Source organism: Mirounga angustirostris, unplaced genomic scaffold, assembly GCF_029215605.1.
Source record: "Mirounga angustirostris isolate CCGP_5_RB_7025 unplaced genomic scaffold, mMirAng1.0.hap1 SCAF_10, whole genome shotgun sequence".
Lineage (NCBI taxonomy): Eukaryota > Metazoa > Chordata > Mammalia > Carnivora > Phocidae > Mirounga > Mirounga angustirostris.
The window spans coordinates 56,291,078-56,314,696 of NW_026991718.1; the positions used below are offsets into that span (position 1 = coordinate 56,291,078).

Sequence of the window (23,619 nt, forward strand, 5' to 3'; positions counted from 1 at the left end):
CAATAGCTGAATATAGAAGCTCCCCCCGTGTTGGGAGATATATATACATACATGTGACTATTACATACATATATATATATGAATGCTCTTCAGACATAAAAAAGAACGAGATCCTGCCATGTACAACATGGATGGACCTCGAGGGATAATGCTAACTGAAATGTCTGACAGAGAAAGACAAATACCATATAATTTCACTCATGTGGAATTTAAGGAACAAATGAAAAAAAAAGGAGACAAAAAAGACTTAAAATTTTATTTGTTTATTTGTTTATTTATTTATTAATTTATTTCAGTAATCTCTACACCAATGTGGGGCTTCAACTCATGACCATGAGCTCAAGAGTCCCATGTTCTTCCGACTGAGCCAGCCAGGCACCCCAGAAAAAGACTCTTAGATACAGAGAACGAGTTGGTGTTTGCTAGAGAGGAGGTGGGGGGGGGGTGGAAAAAAAAAAAGAAAAGAAACCTGACTGTATTTGTACTCTCTCTCTCTCTCATCTGTCGTACCTGTATAGAGGCCACCCCTGGGTCTGTCCCCAGAGCAGGATGCAGAACTTGGAGAGAAGGCATTTCAGGTAGCTGCTTCTGCTGGGCTGCCTGCCATATCGTTTGTTGTCTCCCAGAACTTCTCCAGCTCCACTTACAGCCTGGCTCCTGGGCCTTGTGATCGGAACAGTGTCAGGGCAGGGAGCAAAGAACAGCTCCAGAAGAAAAAAATCAGGCCCAGAAGCTGTCACTAGGTCTCCAACCGATGGAATCATTTTCAAGGTAATGAAATTGCAGTCAATGCAACTTGCTGGCTAGTTCCCCTCCAACTGGGACTTGGTTTTTCTGTGGCTTCTTGTCGCTTTCCTGGCAGGAAAGTCCACTTCTCTATAATCAGATTGCAGAGGTCACAGGGGCTCTTCTGAAACAGGAAGCAAGTTCTTTTCAGCATTCATTCTATTTGTTGCCCATTTTAGCAGATTAAGCACTTAGGGTTGGGATTTTAAAAATATTTATTCTTCAGGCCAAAGGAGTATCTTAATAAAGCTAAGTTCTTTGTATACATCCTCTCCAAACCCTGACTAATTAATTCCTAAAGAAGCAGCACGTGGCTCTCGATTATTGGCAGCCCCTCTTTGGGCACGAGATTAGCAGGGAGAGGGCCAAAGCAGCACCAGCGCCCCAAGCGGCCACCTTGGGCTGAGCCGGTCCACAGATGTGTTTTGTTGGGGGCATTTCACACAAAAATCCAGATTCCTTACTCTTTTGGAACAAATGGGCAGTGTGGCAACGGTGGGCTTGGATTCTCAGGGCAGCTGCTACCTTCTGAGGGTCACGGTGCACGTCCTGTTCTGCCCAAGTCGCTGGCGCTCCGGTTGTCCCATCCGGGCCCACCGCACCCATCCGTATGCCCCGCTTGGCTCCGATTTGAATTAGCTCCCGCTTTCCACCGAAGCTTCTCTTACACGCCCAGCGGACAGCAAGCTCCTGGAAGACAAGAGGCGCATCCATTTCATTTCCCGCCCGGTGCTGGCATTGAGCCTGGGTTCCCAATAAATGCCGACGGAAAGAATAAGAATAAAGAAGTGGGTGCGTGCCTAGTGTGTGCCCGGCGCGGTGCTGGGCACCAAAGAGCCGCCACGTAGTAGTAAGACAGAGAGAGAGAGAGAGAGAGAGAGAGAGAGATTACAGAGGGCGCACGTGTGCGTGTGCGCGCGCGCCTTGCCTTTTTTAAGCCAACAGGAATAAACAATCAGAAGGACGACTTTGCCTGCACCTGCCGAAAGCCCCAGCAGGGCTACAGACTGGCCACTCTCGGGAAACGGCCCCTTTCAGGCACAACCCCAGTCTTCTGTCCGTGGCATTCCCAGTCCTATATAATAACCCAAACTTGGAATTTGACTTGGCTTACGTTTTCTTCCATCTTCCTGGCTGCCGGAGAAGGGGCGTGGGGTGGCTTTTTCTCCCTCCCCACCCACTCTTCCCACCAGCAGGCTGCCGAGGTCCCTGGACACAGGGAGAAAGGGCAAAATCCAAGGTGGTGCCCTCATGTGCAAACATCGGGGTCCTCTGGACGGCAGGTTCCTAAAGGTGACTCTTGTGCTCACTTGTGTTACTCAAAGATCCCCCAAACTGGGGGCTTCCCTGTAGTTCCCGGGACTCTGTCACAGTGTAGGCCTGGAGTCTGGTTCACCTCCCACTTCCTCGCAGCCCCCTACCACCCCGGCCACATTGGGTAGGATTTCAGATGTTGCCACGTGGTTGCTCTGGAAACTTTCCTTGGTCCAGAAGAAACGCTGACCCTCCATTTGCTGGGCCCAGGCCACCTCTGCTCTCTCAGACAGGTGTGAGTCTGGCCCCAGGCCACAGAGGCTCCCCACTGTCGAGAGTGCACCTCAAGCTCTCAAGCAGCCACTGAAGCCCAGTCTCTCTGAGCTCAAGGGGAAGGAGGTGACACCCCCATATGATCTCATCTTCCCCCTCTCTAGGCTTAGAGAACAGCTTTCTCCCAAGAAACCTTCCAGGGGGATTCCAAAGTTCTTGAAACCTGAATTCTGCATTTGAAGATCTCTTAAACCCACGTTAGGATATCTCTTTAACAAAAATTGTGGAAAACAAAGCAGAAAGAGCCCCATTTAGCATTCTGTTCTAGTAAATAATAGGTGCCCTTCAAGAGATACAGAGAAACACTCCTATGGGAGTTTAAAGGAATAGACAGTTTCTTCCATATAAGGAAAGAACCAAGGAAGACTGCCTGGAGGAGATGGCCTTTGAGGATGGCCTTGGATGTGTGGAGGTCGGGAATGAAGGTATCTTAGGCAAAGAAGGCAGCACAGAGAAGACACAGGGGCAGGGATTGTGCCATATCAATGGTGTCTTAGGGACATTTCCATACTGAGTGACTTCAGAAAAGGGGGCTACGTGTGGAAAGGGTTCCTATGAATACTCTAGAACAGTCGTTCTCGGAGTATGGCCCCTAGAATGCAGAATCCACATTACCTGGGAACTCGTTAGAAATGCCAATTCTCAGACCCTCTGAATCAGAAAAGAATCGCCAGAGGTGGGTTAGCATTCTTTGATTTAACAAGCCCTCTGGGGGGATTCTCATCCACAGGGAAGTTTGAGAACCTCTGCGATGGAATATTTCTGGAAGGATGCACAAAGAACTGATAAAAGATGTTCCTTCTAGGGAAAATAATGGGGTGCTGGAGCCAAAGGTGGGGGAAGGGTGGATTTTTATAATTGTGTACCATGTGCATATATCACCAATTCAAAAAAACAATCATATAACAGGTGTCATCCTTTTACTTCCCCTCATCTGCTTCCCTTCTACTGGGCCCCTGCTCCGGCGCCCCTCTCCTCAAACTGCCTCTCTCTGCTGGGCAACCTGGCCTTCTTTTCTCCTCTCCTGGTCTCTTGCCTGGTCTTTATCACTGCACCTGCTAAGCCTCTGAAGGAGAGTTGAAGGGGAAAGTAGAGGAGCTGAGCTCAGCTAACCACCCACTGTGTTCATGTCCTGGGTTGGGAGGTCCAGGCCAGTTCCCAGTGGAGAGGACAGGAGAAGTGGGCCATGTACCGTCTCCCGCAGGGCTGACACAGAGAGCGCGGCCATGGTTTACCACAAGGGCAAAGCGCACCATAGCTGTTTTCATGGTTAAAGGATACATTAAAAAAAAAAAAAAAAAAGGATACATTTAACCACAGTGAGAGTCCACTGCTCATCTTTAGAATGGCTGTAAGGAAAAGCAATAGACACAAGTTGTGGCAAAGCTGTGGAGCCATCAGAACCCCCACGCACTGCGGGAATGTAAAGTGGTGTCTCCACTGTGGACCTCGGTCTGGCGGCTCCTCAAAAGGTTAAACATGGGCTTACCATCTGACCCAGCACTTCCACTCCGACGTTCATACCCGAGAGCACTGAAGACATATGTTCACACGAACACCTGTGCATGAATGTTCATAGCAGCTTTATTCATAAGAGCCCAAACATGGAAACAACCCAAATGTCCACCGGCTGATTGGTGGATGACAAAATGCAGTCTGTCCACACGACAGAATATTTTTCAGCCATAAAAAGGAATGAAGTACTGATACATGCTACAACATGGATGAGCCCTGAGAATATTTGAAGCAAAAGAAGATAGTCACAAAAGACCACATATTATAGGACCCCACTTACATGCAATGTCCAGAATAGGCCTATCTATAGAGGCAGAAAGATTTGTGCTTGCCAGGGGCTGGGTGGGTGGAAATGGGGAGCGACTGCTAGCAGGTATGGGGTTTCTTGCAGGGATGATGAAAATATTCTGGAATTAGTGGTGATACACTAAAAACCCCTGAATTGTACATTTCATTTTTAAAAAAAGATTTTATTTATTTATTTAAGACAGAGAGAGAGAGACAGAGAGAGAGTATGAGTGGAGAGAGGGGCAGAGGGAGACAGAGAAGCAGACTTCCCACTGAGCAGAGAGCCCGAGGCAGGACTCGATCCCAGGACCCTGAGGTCATGACCTGAGCCGAAGGCAGACGTTTAGCCAAATGAGCCACCCAGGCGCCCCATGAATTGTACACTTTAAAGTGGTAATTTCATGTTATAAGAATTATATTGCAATAAAAAATTATTTTAAAAAAGAACCGATTTACTTCTCCATCCACACTCCTGTAGGATCATAATAATGTAACTGGTTGCCCATCAAATGAAAAACACTGATGTGAACAGACCTTCCTGGCAGGGGTGGTACAATAGCTGAGCTTTTAAAATGCACATGCTGTGTGATCTACAAGGACCTCATGAAAGTGTGTTTGTTTCTATCTCTTTACCTCCAGCCACTTGCCATATTTTGATAATGTTCTAAATTACAGGACCCAGAACTGGTCTTTAATTACAGAGTGCTTTAATAGGGCTTGCTGGCAAATACCATAGAATTAAAGGAGCCACTAATGAAATACAGCATCGTTTTATCTGTTCTCTGGTGGCAGCTTTTAAAATGCAATTAGTACCATGCAAGATATTTATTTAGGATTTTATCTCATGTATCATTCCATCTCCAAATGAGTGTTGTACTTCTAGCTGCTTTTTACTCCTTTATACGAGTATTTTCTCATTTTCAATCCACTCTTTTCTTCCCTCTTAGACTCCAGGGAGCCAGAACATCAGCAGCATGCAGGGGGGCTGATTAAAGGAAGCAAACATCTTAAAGATGTTCACCCATCCCACTCCCTGCTCCTCCCCAGTGTGGAGGAAAGGAGGAATGGACACAAGCAGTCAAGCTAAATCCTTGCTGGGTACCCAACCATTCCCTACAGGAAAGCTGCACAGCCTCTGGGGAAGGCAGGACACATCCCCCCGCCACCGTCCCAGCTCAGGGCACATGTCCTGTACTGACCACACCCTACTCTCAGAGGGGGCCAGGCACTTCCGGGGCTCTCCAGTTTCACCTCCAATGCCCACTCAAGTGTCACATCCTCTGCGAAGCCCTCTCGACCCACCTTCCCACCCCAAAAGAGACTCTGTTCCTTTTGGGATCCCTTTGCGCATATTCAACAATACTTGTGTTGGTCCACTGCTTGGCCATCAGCAGTGTGCACCTGTCCTCCCCGCTGTGCTGAGCCCTCTGGGGCAGAGGGATGACATCATCTTCGTATGCCCCAGCACCACATGCAGCGTGCTGTACCCAGGAAACGCTCAACAACTATTTGCTAATAACATCATTTCCAGTCTTCCCTAGCCATCAGGGAATCAGTGTCTCTGTGGTCCTCCCGAAGACACTGTGGATTTCTCTGGCTTGTGGCTTGTGGCTAGCCTGCCTCAGAGCAAGCAGGGACTCGGATCAGTTTCACAAGGTGCCCAACGGTGAGGGCTGCGGGGGACAGGATGCAGAACAAGACAGCGTGGTCGTAGCAGAGTCCACCTCAGCAGGGCTGTCTCTGTGAGGGGCTCTTCTGTGGAAACCAATGGAGGACTGAGTTTTATATCAGCCGTGACTCGACAGAACAAATGAAACCACTCCTAGAAGTGGGAGCCCATGGGAAAATTAACAACTCAGGAAACAGCAGATGTTGGCAAGGATATGGAGAGAGGGGACTCCCCTTACACTGTTGGTGGGAATGCAAACTGGTGCAGCTACTCTGGAAAACAGTACGGAGCTTCCTCAAAAAGTTAAAAATAGGACTACCCTATGACCCAGCAATTGCACTACTAGCTATTTATCCAAAGGATACAAACAGGGCGCCTGGGTGGCTCAGCTGGTTAAGCGTCTGCCTTCAGCTCAGGTCATGATTCCTGGGATCGAGTCCCACCTAGGGCTCCCTGCTCAGAGGGGAGCCTACTTCTTCCTCTGCCCCTCCTCCCACTTGTTCTCTCAATCTCTCAAATAAAATAAAATACAATCTTTAAAAAACAAACAAACACAAAAAACCCCCCAAAGGACACAACCATAGTGATTCGAAGGGGCACATGCACCCCAATGGGTTTATAGCAGCAATGTCCACAATAGCCAAACTATGGAACGAGCCCAGATATCCATCAACAGATGAGTGGATAAAGAAGATGTGGTACACACACACACACACACACACACACAGGAATATTACTCAGCCATCAAAAAGAATGAAATATTGGGACGCCTGGGTGGCTCAGTCAGTTAAGCGTCTGCCTTCAGCTCAGGTCATGATCCCAGGGTCCTGGGATCAAGCCCCGCATCGGGCTCCCTGCTGTGCGGGGAGTCTGCTTCTCCAGCTCCCTCTGCCCCTCCCTCCACTCATGCTCTCTCTCTCAAATGAATAAATAAAATCTTAAAGAAAAAGAATGAAATCTTGCCATTTGCAATGACATGGATGGAACTAGAGGGTATTATGCTAATCGAAATAAGTCAGTCAGAGAAAGATAAATACCACATGATTGCACTCATATGTGGCATTTAAGAAACAAAACAGATGAACATAGGGGAAGGGAAGGAAAAATAAAATAAGATGAAAATTGAGGGGGAGGCAAACCATAAGAGACGCTGAACTCTAGGAAACAACCTGAAGGTAGCTGGAGGGGAAGTGGGTGGGGGATGGGGTAACTGGGTTATGGGCATTAAGGAAGGCACTTGATGGAATGAGCACTGGGTCTTATATGCAATTGATGAATCACTAAAATTCTACTCTGAAACTAATAGGAAAAAATACATATAATGGAAGCATACCAAAAAAAGTGGGTGCCCATGGGGCAGAAAATCTGAGAAACAAAACCTCTTCCCTGCTACCAATTTAGTAGAAATGGAGTGAAGGGTGGATCTTTTAGATAGTCATTGACTTGGGAATTTATGTGTCTGTGTGTTTGCGGGGATATCAGTGTGATTTCACATAGATCTCAAGAGGAAGGGAGCCCCCATCTGACATTTGGGGTTACGATGTTAAACAGTAAGCTCGGTATATTCACTTAGTAAACTGAAAAGCGCTGATGATGGTGATGAAGGAGATGATGAAGTGGTGGTGACAGAGCTGTGTCCGTCTCCCCCCCATTCAGGAGTCTTGGTGCCGGATTGGCCCCTGCAGTCCTCTCCACGGAGGGATGCTCTAGGACCGGGCTCAGGAAAGCTCTGTCACTGGAAGGCTGCTGCTGAGGACATTGCTTGGCACTGTGTGTTGACAAGACAAGCCAGGATGAAGAAGTACATCCCCACAGGTGCAGAGGAGAATGGATTGACTCCAGGGCACAGACTTCTAACGGCGGTGCTTTCCAAGGACCTGGAGCACCCAGGATGGCTCTCTCCTTTCTCCCTTTCTGGGTGACCGCAGTGTAGGCTGGCCCTGCCCCTGAGCGGGCTCACCCATGCCTTCCTTCTGCCTGGCACCCTTCCACCCTGCTGACAGCAGCAGGCTGAAGCTGTGGTCCCTGGGCGGCTGGGGCAGAGGCTCCGCTAGGGGGGCTGGCCCTGGGATATGGATCCAGGCTGCTTAGTCAGAAGCCACCGAGGTGTTAACTGACTTAGGAAAGGGGAGCTGGGCCAGGAATTAAAATCCAGCTTCCTAGAGTGCTCTGCTTTGGAGGTGGGGGCTCAGGCCTCAGAAAATAGTACCGTACTACCTGCTGTTTCTCATCTGAACCTTCCTGGTGCGTATATTCCTTGGGTGCTTCATGGGGACAAACAGCTTGGGTTCAAATCTCATTTTCTAGCTGATTGTATGGCCTGAGAGAAGTTACTAACCTCTCCATGCCTCGGTTTCCTCATCTGTAAAGTGGCAATGAGGCCATTGTGCTCATGAGTTTATCCAGGTAAACACAGTCGGTTAACAGCTAGCACGGCTGTTGCTTCTCCAGCTGAAGTCTGGCTTCTCCAGCAACCTGACACTCTCAGTGTTCAATCTTTTTTCCTCAACAACAGCCCTGTCATGGTGGGTAGCACCCCTATCCATCCAGCTGAGCAAGTCACAAACCGAGAGGTCACCCCTGACACCCCCATCCTCTCCCCCCAAACCATCACTAAGGCTTGTCAACCCTACTACCTTACTGACTTCTACCAAAGTTACCCAATTTCCTGAAAATCTCCCAGATCTCTTCTCTCCTCTATAACCTCTCACCAGGACTAGCACAGTAAGGTCCCTAACTGCAGCCACTTCAGCTCCCTACTAACCCGTTTCCACCCTGCTGCCAAAGACATGCTTTGAAATGCAGATCTGACTGGTTTACCCTCTCCCTGGGCTCTCCGTGCTGAAACCTCAAAATGACATTCCACTCTTCTTGGGGTTAAAACCAAACTCCTAACACCATGCAGACTGCATATGTTAGAATGTTTTTGGCCACAAGGGTCAGAAAGCCCTATCAAAATTGGCTTGAAATACAAGGTGATTTATTAGCTCCTTCAGAGGTAACTGGGGTAGTTCAGGCTTCAGGCATTGCATGATCAGGGCTCTAGCACCATATTCTGCTATTCTCTCAGCTCTGCCTTCCTTCCTAGATGTCAGCTGCATCCACAGCCCAGCTTCCTTTCAACCGGCCTCAAGTGGGGCACTTCTAGAGAAAAACAAAACAAAACAAAACAAAACTATGCCCAGCCATGAGATAAAATTCATTCCCTTCAGCCTGAGCCAACTGAGACCATGTGCTCATTCCCAACCAAAAAATTCCTAGTGGTATGCCATGCATCGAGTCTTTCAGTTCTCTATCCCTGGTGGGAAATGAGTCCTTTACTATAAACACACATTGAAACCATGCTAAAAGATACCATTGGTTTTATTTTAATAATGCTCAACTCTGAAAAATATGAGAACTAACCATCAACCTTAAAGCTGCCCATTGTCCTTGATGATGGATCTGGGACTAGAGGTGCCCATGGGAATGACCTCATGATAATGGGCAGTAAGAGCAAGGTGCTGGAGGATGGATGAGGGAGGAAGGCAAGAGACAAGGGGCTTGCTGGCCTTGTCAGAGATGGACTTTGGATGGTGGAATGGAAAAGGTAAGAAAATGGTGCTGTACTACTGGGTATTTACCCCAAAGATACAAAAGTAGGGATCCGAAGGGATACGTGCACCCCGATGTTTATAGCAGCAATGTCCACAATAGCCAAACTGTGGAAAGAGCCAAGATGTCCATCGACAGATGAATGGATAAAGAAGATTTGGTATATATATACAATGGAATATTATGCAGCCATCAAAAGGAATGAGATCTTGCCATTTGCAATGACGTGGATGGAACTGGAGGGTATTATGTTGAGTGAAATAAGTCAAACAGAGAAAGACATGTATCATATGATCTCACTGATATGAAGAATTCTTAATCGCAGGAAACAAACTGAGTGTTGTTGGAGTGGGGGGTGGGGTGGGAGGGATGGGGTGACTGGGTGATAGACACTGGGGAGGGTATGTGCTCTGGTAAGCGCTGTGAATTGTGCAAGACTGTTGAATCTCAGATCTGTACCTCTGAAACAAATAATGCAATATATGTTAAGAAAAAAAAAAAAAGAAGAAGAAGAAGGTAGCGGGAGGGGAAGAATGAAGCGGGGGAAATCGGAGGGGTAGACGAACCATGAGAGACGATGGACTCTGAAAAACAAACAGGGTTCTAGAGGGGAGGGGGGTGGGAGGATGGGTTAGCCTGGTGATGGGTATTGAGGAGGGCACATTCTGCATGGAGCACTGGGTGTTATGCACAAACAATGAATCATGGAACACTTCATCTAAAACTAATGATGTAATGTATGGGGATTAACATAAGAATAAAAAAAATAAAAAATAAAGAAAATGGTGCTGTAGCATCTTCTGTGCCCTGAGATTGCATTCTTAATCTTCTCCTTGTTCTCTTTCTGAAAATGGACTTTGCCACCAAAGGAACTGAAAGCAGGGACTCAACAACTATTTGTACACCCGTGTTCATAGTAGCATTAGTCATGATAGCCAAAAGATGGCAACAACCCAAATGTCCATTGATGGACGAATGGCTAAACAAAATGTGGTCTATACACAAAATGGAATATTATTCGTCCTTAAAAGGGAATGACATTCTGATGCATGTGTCTATGTGGATGAGCCTTAAAGATATTCTAAGTGAAAGAACAAATACCGTATAATTCCAGTTATATAAGACTCCTAGAATAGCCAATTGGTACAGACAGAACATAGAATAGTGGTGACGGGGCCTGGGGGTGGGGGTACAGAATGGAGACTTACGTGTAGAATTTCAGTATACGGGATGATAAAGAAGTTCCAAAGATGGATGGTGGGGAAATTGATACAACAATGTGAATGTACTTCATGCCACTGAATTGTACAGTTAAAAAATGGTTAAAATGGTAAGTTTTATGTTATATATATTTTACCACAATAAAAAAATAAGTACTCAGTTCATCTTCCAGGCATTGAGGGCACAACAGAGGGGTGACAGGAAATGCTCAAAGACTGATGGCAGATTGATTGGTCTGTCTGGATAAAAGACATCTTCAGTGATATACTTTCATTTTGGCCCTGCTGGGGAAGAAAAATTTTTCTCTATCTTTCAAGGTTTTTTCTTTTTGGCTGGACTATGAATTAAATTGACATGAGAAAGATTAGCAGGAGAAAATCAAATTTAAATACATACTAAGGGGCTTCATAGGAATATGAAGCCTGTAAGCAGTCAGGCAATTGAGGCTTATATGGTACCTGGAGCTAAGGAGAAGTGGGTAGGGGTCTGGGATCACAAAGGGAAGGAAGACAATTCACAGGAAGATGAAAAAGAGTAAATGTTCGGTAAATAAATGTTTGCTGCGCCATCCAGAAACAGTGGGACACGGAGAGGAATTTTAACAAACAGACTTTGCTAAGTTTCTCCCCGTCTGCCACCCTTAGTTCATATTATGCTCTGGTTATCTAGGGTGATAACCTCCCTTCCTGGAGAAGGTCCTCCATCTAAATTGTTGTAGGCAGTGAGAGGAAGGTCGAAGGTTCTTCCTGAGCCTTCTGTTTCTTAAAAATAATCAGCCTACAATAATCCACGTGCCGAAGAGACACATTTTGGGGTGGCGAATTTTGTCCCCTACCGTCCCCTGACGATGCTAACTGTGACGATGAGGAGGAGGCTCGAGCCTGCCAGGGACAGAGCCGTGAGGCAGCCGTGTGTGAGAGCCTGCCCCTCCCAGTCCTGCAACAAGTCCCCCCAGTCCCACAGGCGCTGTGTGAGGGGAGTGGTGCCTAATTCTATTCTCTGCAGGGTGGACCCACAGAGGGAGGGGAGGTGGAGAGGGGAATTTCCTTCTGTCAGGCAGGAAAATAGCGTGAGGAAACAGAGCTCTCCTGTTCTTTGAATGGAAAATGTCTCTTTCCGACCTCATTTTAGAGAGCCGCCCCTGCCCACCTCACATTGCCAGAGGGATGATGGGACAGCTGTCACCAGTTGGGTCTGACTCATTAGTTTATCATCTCTCCCCACCCCTCTCCCGAACCCCCTCCCTCCAAACCCACCCACCCTGGAAATGCCTCAGCACCGTGGACTATTTTAAGAGCTGAATTCCCTGTCGGCATGGCAACTTCCTGGCTGTACCTCTCGTCATAGCTGCCTAGATGGAAGAGAAGCCACCTTTCACCAGGGCTCCAGCCAGCCTACAGCGGAGAGGCTTCGCGGATCAGACGTGGCCAGAGGGTGGACATCGAGTGTAGGTCCCAGATCCTTCTTTGTGCATTTGCCTGTCTTACAGCCTGTTAGCAATGCAAAACCATTCTTAGCTGACCAGCCAGACAACAAGAGGCACCCCGCCAGAATAGGCCCAAGGACCATAGTTTACCCACCCCCTGCTGTAGGACAAGAACAGCAGGTGCTCACACTTGCTGGGTTTCTCATTGTGGAAGTTTGAAAGATTTGGCAGGGTACGGGGGCGACATGAGTAAAAGATGGGAAGGGAGTTATGGAAGAAGGACAATGGGATTCATTCATTTTTAAAAATGTCCCCCAAATATCTACATTTTATTATTATACTTTAGAGGTTTATTTATAGTCTTCTTGTGCTTCGAAATGAAAGTCTTAAGACTATGCCATTTTTACCACATCCCAAATAAGGACTGAGGCTTATAATCTATTAGTTCCTTTTGTAGAAAATGGTGTTTATTTTTTAATCTCTCATCATTCTTCACAAAGACCAGATTTTCTTCAGATATGCTGAATTTTTTTTTCTTTTTTGCCTAAATTTTTTTAGAAAAAAAATTTATTTTATTTTATTTTTTTAAAGATTTTATTTATTTGACAGAGAGAGACACAGTGAGAGAGGGAACACAAGCAGGGGGAGTGGGAGAGGGAGAAGCAGGCTTCCCGCGGAGCAGGGAGCCCGATGCGGGGCTCGATCCCAGGACCCTGGGATCGTGACCTGAGCCGAAGGCAGACACTTAACGACTGAGCCACCCAGACGCCCCCGAAAAAAAAATTTTTTTAAATTCACTTCAGGGGCACCTGGTTGGCTCAGCTGGTGGAGCATGCAGCTCTTGATCTCAGGGTCGTGAGTTCGAGCCCCACAGTGGACATAGAGATTACTTTTAAAAATTTTAATTTACTTTAAATTTTTAATTTACTTAGAAAATTTTGCTCATTATAAGACATTTTAAACATACTCAGAAAGAATAATAAAATGAACTACATGCTTCCATGTACCTGACATTACTGGTTTATTTTTAAAGGGTATTTCCATGTAAATTAAAGAAATGGTTTGTACTTTCTTAAAACATGGATTAAAAGGGGGAAAACCGTTTGCAAATATAGTTGAATAGAATCCAGTTCTAGGCCCTGCCTGAAAGTGATTGGCGAGGGGAGGGGTAGGAGGAACATCTGTAGGAAAGAAAAGGGGATCACTCTTTGATGGTTACCATGGAAACCACTAGGTTAAGATGGTTGAGTTTGTTTATGGGGCAGTGAGGTTCCTGCTAATGGAGTCTGGGTCAGAGCTGTAGGAGAAATCCTTAGGCTGGTCCCTAAGGATATCTTGCTGCCTCTGAAACTCCCTTCCACCCCCCCAATACTGTCCTCAGTATCCTCACATTGAGGATACTTTCATTCTGAATTTCTAGGGTTTGATTAAAACAGAGGCACTTTGGTGTTTCCTTCCTCGATTTTAGGGCTTGCTTTTTGTACGGAGGAAGCCAGAGTCAAAATGTTTGTTGCATACTCACTTTGAGGAGTTCTGAGATTTGACAGCAGACCACCGGAGTCCTGTTTACAGCAATAGCACGCCAGGGGGAGGGGGGGTACCTCCGTGGAAGAAAGTCCTGGAAGGACAGGTGGAGGTCTTAGGGTATTGACCCCCACACTACAGTGCGGGAAATATACTCCCTAAGAGCAGGGAATCCAGCCTAAGCCTTGATATTCAGAGGCTCTGGATTCTTTCCCCCTTCGGAAGGAACTTGACCCCAACGTAGAATATCCATCATTCGCCAATGTCCAGGGCTGCTTTAGACATCAGATTATTTGCTATGGGGCATACCAGTAGGAAGGGCAACTTTGGCATCGTGCTCCTTGGACTTGGGTCCAAGCCGCAGCACGTATTATTTCTACCGTGACAGACTCTCTCTGTCACCTACTAATGGGCTTGGTGGGGGAAACGAATACACAAGATGAACGGCAGGCACAGAGGCAGAAGCAGGCTGGAATTACTCATCCAGAGGTAAACATGAGCAGAGGGACAGACAGAAGGCCGCCGAAAACCGAGACAGATCCCCACAGGGACGGGCTTCCAGCGCTGGGATCCCTAGACTCCATCGAGGTCTCACCCTAGTTGGGCCTCCTGCAGCTCCCGAGGGAAAAGGCTGCGCAGACGAGGCGCGGCCAGCAGGGGGCGCGCGGGCCCGGGATCTCGGGAATCCGGGGCTGCGGGAGGGAAAGGGGCGGCGCGGTTGGGGGTGCGGGGTGGGGTGTGCAGGCAGGGCGGGCTCAATACCCGCTCTCCCCGCAGGGTGTTAGCTGGCAAACCGCAAGGACAGGTACCTCCTGGGCAGCTGCTTTACCTGTCCGTATCTCCCCACGAAATCAGAAGTTCCTTGAGGGTAGCGACTGTGTTTTCGTCCCTTACTTCCTCAACTGCACGCGTCCCTTGTCCCCATCCTAGGTTTGCTGAGCAGAGTCAAAGGATGCATCCTCACTCTGGAAGGCGGGAAGGGAGGACCAAGAGGAGGGATGGGAACGGCTGTGGCGGAGCTTTGAGGCAGCTGTTCTGGAAAAGAGTGAGAGATGTTAGATTGTCAGCAGGGTGGAGCCCAATCATTGGCTGGGGGTAGGTGGGGTGGGGTTTACCCTAGAAAACGTTGGGGGGTAGAGCCTATAGGACAATCTACAATTTGGGGAAGAAATACGGCTGTGGTTCTCAAACTTCTTGATCTCTGGACTCCTTTATACTCATAAATATTATTGAAGACTTCAAAGAGCCTTTTATTTATGTGGGGTCAAATTTACCATATTAGAAATTAAAACTGAAAATTTAAAAACACTTATTTACTTAAAATTACAATATTAAACCTACCACATTAACATAATTTTAAAAATAACTGTATTTTCCAAAACAAAACAAAACAAAAATGTTAGTGAGAAGTGTGGCACCATTTTACATTCCTGCAATTTTTAAAAAATGTTTAGCTTAATAAAAGACAGATGGAGTCTCATATCTGCTTTTGGACTCACTCTGTTGTGATATCAGACAGAGTTTTCCCAAAGCACATAGCTTCATATGGTCATGAGAAGATGAGAGGGGAAAAAGGCAAATAACATTTTATTATGAAAATAGTTTTAACCTTGTGGACCCCCTGCCCATTTTGATATTAAATAGAGTATTAACTGCATACAGTGTTATTTTTGGATAAGAATGGAAAGATTTTTTGTAAAACAAAGGTTGCCTTTGGTGAGGGCTGAGGGCTGAGGGCCAGGCTGCCTTGGAATTCACCCACTGGCAAAGATGCGGCCTCCATGGCCAGTGGTACCAGGAAGCAGGGCCTCAGCTGGTGTAGACACATGCCTGTTTATATGTCCACTCACATCCTATGGGTGTTAGAACTCTATTGCAGCTGACATTTTGCCTGCTGTTCCGTGTTGAGCTGGCAGAAGGGTGGCCAGACTCCCTCTCTTGAGGCCAAAAGCATTTTGTGGCTTCTTATCAATTCAAAAAGATTTCAAAACAATGCCCCACTCACCTCACACCTGTTAGAATCGCTGTCATCACAAAGATAAGAGACACTGAATCACTATATTGTACACGTGAAACTAATATTACACTGAATGTTAACGGGAATGTAAGTAAAAACTTAAAAAAAAAGATAAGAGATAATAAGTGTTGGCAGAAGAGACGAAGAAAAAGGACCGTTTGTGCACTGTTGGTGGGAATGAAATTGGTGCAGCCACTGTGGAAAACAGCATGGAGGGTCCTCAAAAAATCAGAAGTAGAATCACCACATGATCCAGCAATCTCACCTCTGGATGTACGTCCAAAGGAAATGAAAGCAGGATCTCAAAGAAATATATGCCTACCCATGTTCTTTGCAGCATTATTCACAACAGCCAAGGTATGGAAACAACCTAAGTATTGAGCAACAGATAAACGGATATATATACACACACACACACACACACACACACAATGGAATATTACTCAGTTACAAGAAAGAAGGAAATAAGACAAATACTGTATGCTATCACTTACATATGTGAGGTCTAAAAAAGCCAAATGCATAGAAACAGAGTAGAATGGTGGTAACCAGGAGCTGGGGGTAGGGGAAATGGGGAGATGTTGGTCAAAGGGAGCCATAAGATGAATAAGTTCTGGGGATCTAATGTACAATAGGGTGATTATAGTTAATAATACTGTATTGTATACTTGAAAGTTGCTAAGAGAGTAGATCTTAAATGTTCTCGCCACAAAAAAAAAAATATATATATATATATATATATATATATATATATCATTATGAGACGTAATGGAGGTATTAGCTAATGCCATGGTGGTAGCATTATATACATCAGTGTATCAAATCAACACATTGCACACCTTAATGTTATATGTCAGTTATATCCCAGTAAAGTTGGGGGAAAAAAAAAACACAATGGCCCCAGCCTCTCCATGGCCCCAAGCATGCTCTGGAGGTCTGTGCAGAATGCCCCAGTTTGAATGAAGAGGCAATGTGGGGAGATTTGCAGAGTCGAGTTAGAGATAAGGAAAGTTTCTTTCCAGTTAATTCCCTCCAAGGACACCTACTGTGAATGATTATCCTAATCATCTGTGGAATGGCATAAGAATACTGATTCCTGGTCTCACTGCAGATCAACCAGGGATAGAGGCCAGATTTTAAAGCTTCAGGCCCATTCTCAACCCTCCTCTAGCCCTGTCTACCAACTCTAAAGACCGTCCGTTCTTTGGCACCTTGCAATCATTTGGGGCACTTATTTAAGATTTTGAATTCCCCAGGCCTAATCCCTAGAAAGCCTGGTACCCAAGCTTTGGTAGATCTGGGCTGGGCACCAGAGCACCTTGGGCACCAGCAGCCCAGGTCATTCTGATATAAATGACCCAGGGCCACCCTTTGCCTCCAGGTTGTCGAAGCCCTGTGTGTTACAGTCTGTGTGTCACTGAGAGATTTTAGGGCCCCACTCAGATCACCCTCAGCCTTACTTCCTTATCCTTTGAACAATCACACCCTTTCCTGGGGGTCTAAATTTGAATTCCAGGGTTGACAAATCTCATTTGATGCAGGTGACCATCTTCCTCCCCAGTCCCAGAACTACACCTTCCCCGAAGATCCCCATCTTCTCAAACTCCATCCGGGCTCGGGCCCAAGCACTGTCTACACTATGTAACCCCCGCCCGCACACCTACCTCCACACTTCAAATCTAGGCGTGGGGCAATGTGTTTGCAGATGGACACACATCCATCTTTCAGAAGAGCTCAGCTAAAAGTGCAGCAGGCAAAAACAAAAACAAAAACAAAAACAAAACCCAAAACACCACTCAGCTTTCTTCACACCAGGAGCCCGGCTTCTGCTTCTCCTCCCCGCCCCCCCCCACCCCACCCCCATACCCTTGCTATAGAGGATACTTTAGTCCCATCATCACAGAAGTAGCTGCTCCTCCCCCTCCCCAGGCCCTGCGTTTGAAGGGCTTCCTGTCAGCCGGCTCACTTCCTAGCAGGACTCCAGGACCCTGGCTCCCTAGGGATAGTCCATGGGTCCCTGGAATCTGCTCGGCAGCCAGCTGACCTCATTCTCTGCTTTGCCTCTGGATTCACATTTACTTTGCGTGGCTCACGTTTATGAAATTAACTCATTTCATGAATTGCGTAAAGCATAAAGTTGTGATGAGTGGATTTTTTTCTCAGTTGTGTCTAAACACGCACAAGCAGTCATGGAACTGGTTTTGTGGTGTCCTTAGAAATCCCTGCCCAGCATCATTCATTTTCTGCTGTCGTCTGAGCGCTATGGGAACCATCCACGAAATCTGGAGCTCTTCACTGTCAGCTTCGAAGACTCGGATTCTGGAGAGACGTGGTGAAAATGAAGAATGCACACAAAGCGTGGCTATCTCCCAATTTGGGACACCCTGGCTGCTCCTGGGTCGGTCACAGCCGAATTTCTGGGGGTGGGCCTATGCTTCCCCAGGGATTGTAACTGGCAGCCAGACTGAGGAGCACCACCCCACTCTTGGAAACATCTTCTGCACTAAGGGGTTTGTCACCAGCTAGACCCCAAGACCTGACCTTTACTGCTCACCTGCTTGTATCCACTGACCTTTGTCCCACATTTTTCCTTAAGCTCTTCTTTCCAACTTTATCTCTTCACTCAGGCAAAAGACCCAAGGGGCCTAGGATCCCATGATGGAAGCCATGGAAACAAAAACTACCCCTCAAGCACTAACAGCTGCCCAGACAGAGAATCCTAGCCGGCCCATACCACCCAGTTTGAACTTAACTCCCCACTCACACCTGTGCAGATGGACCTTGGAGGGACCCATAGAATGACTGACAGTTACCTTAACCTCATTATAATACTAAAATCTTCACCCAAGGAGGAGAGCAAGCCTCCTTTACATAACCCACAGTGCAGGTATCGGCCTTAAGGCCTTAAGGCCTTAAGGCCTCTCCTTATGGCACATGGCAGCACCTCATACCCACCTCTAGGGATGATGATAAGGCTCCCCTTTCTAAATGTTCATCCTAACCTTAAATAAAAGGGACCCGTTCATTCTTGCTTGGGGAGTCATGGCTCTGGAAGTTATTCCCAGTGAGCTCCTTATTTGCTGTAAATCAAGTCTCCTTTGTGCAACAACTCACCTGGTATAATATCTGTCTGTGACTCAGCAAGGAGTGAACTCACGTTAGTTCAGTTACAGGGTGACTTGGTTTGCAAGTCATCCAAAAGAAGTTGGTTTCATCCAAGGGGGGAAAAATCATCAGAATGAAGTCCTTGAGGGAGTTCAGGACATACCACCTCAAATAGGCTGCTTTGGTATATTGATTCTTTTGAGCTGAAGGCACTTGAAAAACAGCAGATGCAGGGAGAGGCTCTCTCGGAACTGCCCTCCTCTGCCTAAAGACAAAGCCTGCAAAAGGAACTCGATTGTCCTAAATCCCCAACCTGGGAGTTTCATCTGACTGACTCCTATCCCAGGAGAGGAGACTTCGAGTCCACACCACCCCCAGACACCCCCCTCATACCTCCCGTCTGCTCTTCTGAAGGCCCATTCATCTTTCCCCAAAGCATTTACTCTCCCCTAAGCGACCTGCATCTCCCTCTCCTTCTCTATTCAGATGGTATATAAGCTCTCAAGTCTCATCTGTTTCTCAGGTGTTCGCTTTTTTTCCCTCTGTGATGCCCTTGTCCACGTAATATTAAAAATTAATACATGTGTATATCTTTTCTCCTGTTCATTGTCTGCTGTCAATTTATCTCATAGACCCAGCTATCGAATCTAGGAGGGTGGAGGGACAGTCTTTCCTCTCCTACATCCTCATTCATTCTTTCTTTCTTTCATCAGATATATATTGAGCACCTACCTTGCCAAGTTGTACGCTAAGTGTTAGAGATACTAGGTTGAAAATGAAATAAAGATCAGGCCTTAGGAGGTATTGTGGAGGGACCAGACATTAAACCAGCCCTGGCAAAGAGAGCTCAGCTTGTTCCCCGGGTTCCTGGCCCATCCTGGTGGACTGAGGAAAGGAGGGCTCTGTGAGTGACAAAGGATATTTTTGGGAAAAAGTATTCATCCATGGCAATTTCTCAGCACCTCTGGGAAGGGCAATTGCAGGGACAACACAGGTTCTATGTCCCATGGGTGCCAACGTTTTTAAAGCACAGGTTCTTAATTTCTTCATATTATGCTTTATATGCTCTGTGGGACGCACTGCTATTACAGATCTTCCTCGACGTAAGATGGGATGAAGTCCCAATAAACCCATCATAAGTTGAAAAACTGTCCAAATTCAAGATTCCAAGTATGGTTTCAACTGAATCTATATCACTTTGGCACCATCGTAAAATCGAAAGTTCCTAAGTCGAACCATCCTAAGGAGGGGGCCATCTGTACTCCCATCTTACAGACAAGGAAACTGAAACGCAGAGAGAGGAATTCACTTGTCTACACACCTCAGGTCTGTCGGATTTAGAGCCCTTCTTGTAAGAGCTAATCTTTTTTTTTTTTAAGATTTTATTTATTTGAGAGAGAGTGAGCAGACAGAAAGAGTGCACGAGTGGGGCGGTGGGGAGGAGCAGACTCCCGCTGAGCAGGGAGCCCTACACGGGACTCTGGGGACTTGATCCCAGGACCCTGGGATCAGGACCTGAGCCAAAGGCAGAGTGTGCCACCCAGGCGCCCCTGTAAGAGCTAATCTAGAGAGATGGGCTTCAGCGAAGGAGCCAGGTTTCGGGTGCGACCAGCAGAGCTGCTAGCCGGGGCCTGTCTGTGTCGGCAGTGGTGGGAGGGGGCTTTGGAGCCGGGGTGGGAGGTGGTGCTGGTGGCCTCAGCAGTCCTGGTGGGCAGCCAGCGGTCACCTCATGGCATAATGGTTGACACTTACTGGGCACTTATCATGGGCTGGACACCACCTAAGTAACTAGTATGGATGAACTTAAATTTGATAGTGACAATTCCCATTTTTACAGATTAGGAAACTGAGGCCCAGAGAGGTCAGATAACTGTTTTCCTAGGTCACATGTCTGATAAATATGGAGCCAGGATGCGAGGCCAGGCGTGTGGACTGCTGGGCTTGCGTGCTTCAGAACTGCTCTTCTGGGGGGTGTACGGGACGTAATATCCTGAGGTGTGCTTCGTCTATGGGTCCTGCACCCCAGGAAGGGAGAGGGCAAGCGTGACAGATTGCAAACGTGGCTACAGGACTCTGTGGCGCCTTCCTTCACTCTGTGGGCATGCTTGGGGAAGAAGCCGGGGCAGGCGAGCTTGCCGGATGAGACATGCAGGGCCTAGTGACCCTTCGCTCCAGCGGAGCCTGCTCACCACCAGGTGTGAGTGAGGCCGTCCTGAGCTATCCAGTGACCTGCTAGCTCACCACAGACACATAAGTGAGCCCAGCAGAGCCTGTCTAGAAAGCACCCCCCTGATCCACAGAGCCATGAGTAAATAAATACATGTTTCTTGTTCGAAGCCACTGGGTGGCTTGTTATGTAGCAGTAAATACAGCAAGAAATACCTCGAGGAGAAGGAAGATACGAGGTTAGAGGAATTCCCACCAGGCAGGATGGATACGTAGAAATCCTTCAGGCAGGGGAAAGAGATGCAGAGGAAAATGACAGGGGAGAACCGGCCTGGGACCCTCAGGACCCAGCGCCCTCTCCTCTTCTGGCTTCCACCAGGTGAAGGAATGGCAGTACTTTTCTGGAAAGAAATCACAGATGGTCAGTGAGGAAGCTGAAAGCAGGAGTACTCGGCCGCCTTTGGGAAGGCAGTCCCGGAGCAGTGAGAGGTGGCTGCCTCTTCGCAGATGCTGTGTTGCGTGTGGGCAGAGGGAGGACCTGAGAGAGCCCCGTCCACTCTCCCTGGGGTCCTGTGCTCCCTCTGGGGTAGCAGGCATCCAGACAGTAAGCTCTCCGAGCCTAAACTCAAGCAGCCGCGCGAGAGCGAAGAGTGGACAGAGGGGAGAAATGTTGAGGATGTACCAGGGACAGGAAAAGCTGGAGCCAACTGATCTGGAGGGACCGGCCACTGCGAGAGGGTTGGCCTAAAATAACACCCCTGTTCAGAGTACAAACGGATGCCGGGCAACAAACAATACCGAGGGGAAGAGTAAATGATACTTATTAAATGTCCTCACCATCTAAAATGTACATATTATGGTACAATCATGTCTTTTTGGTCCTGACGTTGGTAATTTTTTGACACAGCCTGCCATCTGCCCTTGTTTTGAAGGGTCACCCCTCCTTGAGGAGCTTGAATTTTAAAGATTTTTATTTTTTATTTCATTTTGACAGAGAGAGACACAGCGAGAGCGGGAGCACAAGCAGGGGGAGTGGGAGAGGGAGAAGCAGGCTTCCCGCGGAGCAGGGAGCCCGATGCGGGGCTCGATCCCAGGACCCCGGGATCATGCCCTGAGCCGAAGGCAAGACGCTTAACGACTGAGCCACCCAGGCGCCCCGAGGAGCTTGAATTTTAAAAAGAATCAAAGCCTGCAGGTAAAATGGAGATGCTGTACTGGTAGAATTTCAGGCAGTCATTGAAAGTGCAACAAGAGTTTTTCTTTTATGTGGGCCCCTTCCCTGGGCTCTTGGCCTCGGTGCCAGCCGCGGAACCCCAAAAAGGGGACCTCGGCGTCGGAGGCTTTCGACTCGCTTCCTCCAAAGTTGCCCCGGTGTCTCTCAGAGTCGGGGAGCGGCTCTGTCCCCGGGACGGCCGAGCCCGCGCGCCGCCGCCAGAGGGCGCTGCGCAGGGGCCGGGCGCGTCGCGGCCGCCGGGCGTCGGGCCTGGCGTGGGCATTTTTGTGTGGTTTAAATACCAGCGTTTACTGCTCACTCTTTCCCCAGACATGTGTCTAATTTGCCCGGTATCTCTTCTACGTGAAAAACTTGAGAAGGAAAAAAAATTCATACTTAACTTTAGTTCCAGGGTCGGCGAAGGGGTTTGACACCGAATGCAGTTTTGTTCCAGAAACCTCGGAGCCTGGGGCCCGAGCAGCCAGCAAGGGCTCCCCAGACGCTGCCCCTGGGAGAGGACGGAGGCACTCAGAAACGAGCACTCCGAACCCAGCCCCTGGAAATGCTCTTGCTAACCAGCCGCAAGGCCGCAGGCTGGCCTCTCCAGGGGAGGACGGGTTTCGGGCCGGGCTCTGGAGCTGGTGTCCGCGGCCGGGCGGAGGGGCCGCGCCGCACCCCGAGCTCCCGCGGGGCCCGGGGCGGTGTGCGGCGCTTGGGGGAGCGGGGCGCGCGGCCGGGGCTGCGAGGTTCCGCGGGGGGCGGGGGGGGCAGCAGTGCGGGCGCAGGGCGAAGTCGGGGAGGCAGAGGGCAGGAGCTCCGGGCCGAGAGCAGAGGGGGAGTGCTGTCTGCTGGGGTGGCGGGGCCGGTTCCTCGGGCCCAGGTGGAAGCGGACAAGCCTGACCGCCACAAATAGAAGGCACGGGCGAAAAGACCCAGAGAGCTTTCTGACTGCTGGGAGGTCTCAGGCAGTTAAAGCTCCTAATCCCTGGGGCGGGAGCTGGGGTGAGGTTGGGGGGGTGGGGAGTGTCTTGATTGGCGGCTAGGTTCTGTTTTTGAGACCTGACCAAAAAAAAAAAAAAAAACCCTGTCCCCTGGGGAGCTTTCTCAGTCACTTTTCTCCTGCAGGAAGCTGCTTCTTGTTGGAGCCTCCTGGGATTGGCAGAGTTAAAATCCTTTAACCCAGGATGCCTTGGGCCTTTTGTTCAGCTCTGACAATGGAATTGGGTGGAGGGGGCTGGGAAGGCAAGTAGCTGGGTCCGGGTGTATCCATGGGGTGGGGGTCTGGTAAAGCTGTGTGCAGTCACTGGGTGAAAAAGCAATTTAGTCGTGTGTGTGTGTGTGTGTGTGTGTGTGTGTGTGTGTGTGTGTGGATGGGTGGGTGGGTGGGTGTGGGTGGGTGGGTGGGTGTGGGTCTGGTGTGGTTGCGGGGAGGGTGTAAGGGAGCCCAAGGCATAGGGCACCAGTTCGTTAACACATGTGTATGAGCACCTGCTGGGCACTCAGCAAAC

At 48.3% G+C, this 23,619-nt stretch overlaps 1 long non-coding RNA gene across 7 annotated transcripts; it reads right to left on the bottom strand.

The window, feature by feature from the left end:
- Positions 1-226: 226 nt before the first annotated feature.
- On the bottom strand, positions 227-23,099 carry LOC123851240 (uncharacterized). Of its 7 annotated transcripts, none has more exons than XR_010405656.1 (6): positions 21,115-23,099; positions 14,440-14,645; positions 13,609-13,704; positions 11,996-12,150; positions 3,863-3,932; positions 227-1,476 (listed from the first exon to the last, which is right to left on the bottom strand). It is a non-coding gene; the product is annotated as an uncharacterized LOC123851240 (long non-coding RNA). The 7 variants fall into 7 exon arrangements; XR_010405658.1 differs by lacking the exon at positions 3,863-3,932 and having other exon boundaries at positions 228-1,476; positions 21,115-21,299; positions 22,513-23,098; XR_010405657.1 differs by lacking the exon at positions 3,863-3,932 and having other exon boundaries at positions 228-1,476; positions 21,115-21,299; positions 22,508-23,098.
- Positions 23,100-23,619: the final 520 nt, after the last annotated feature.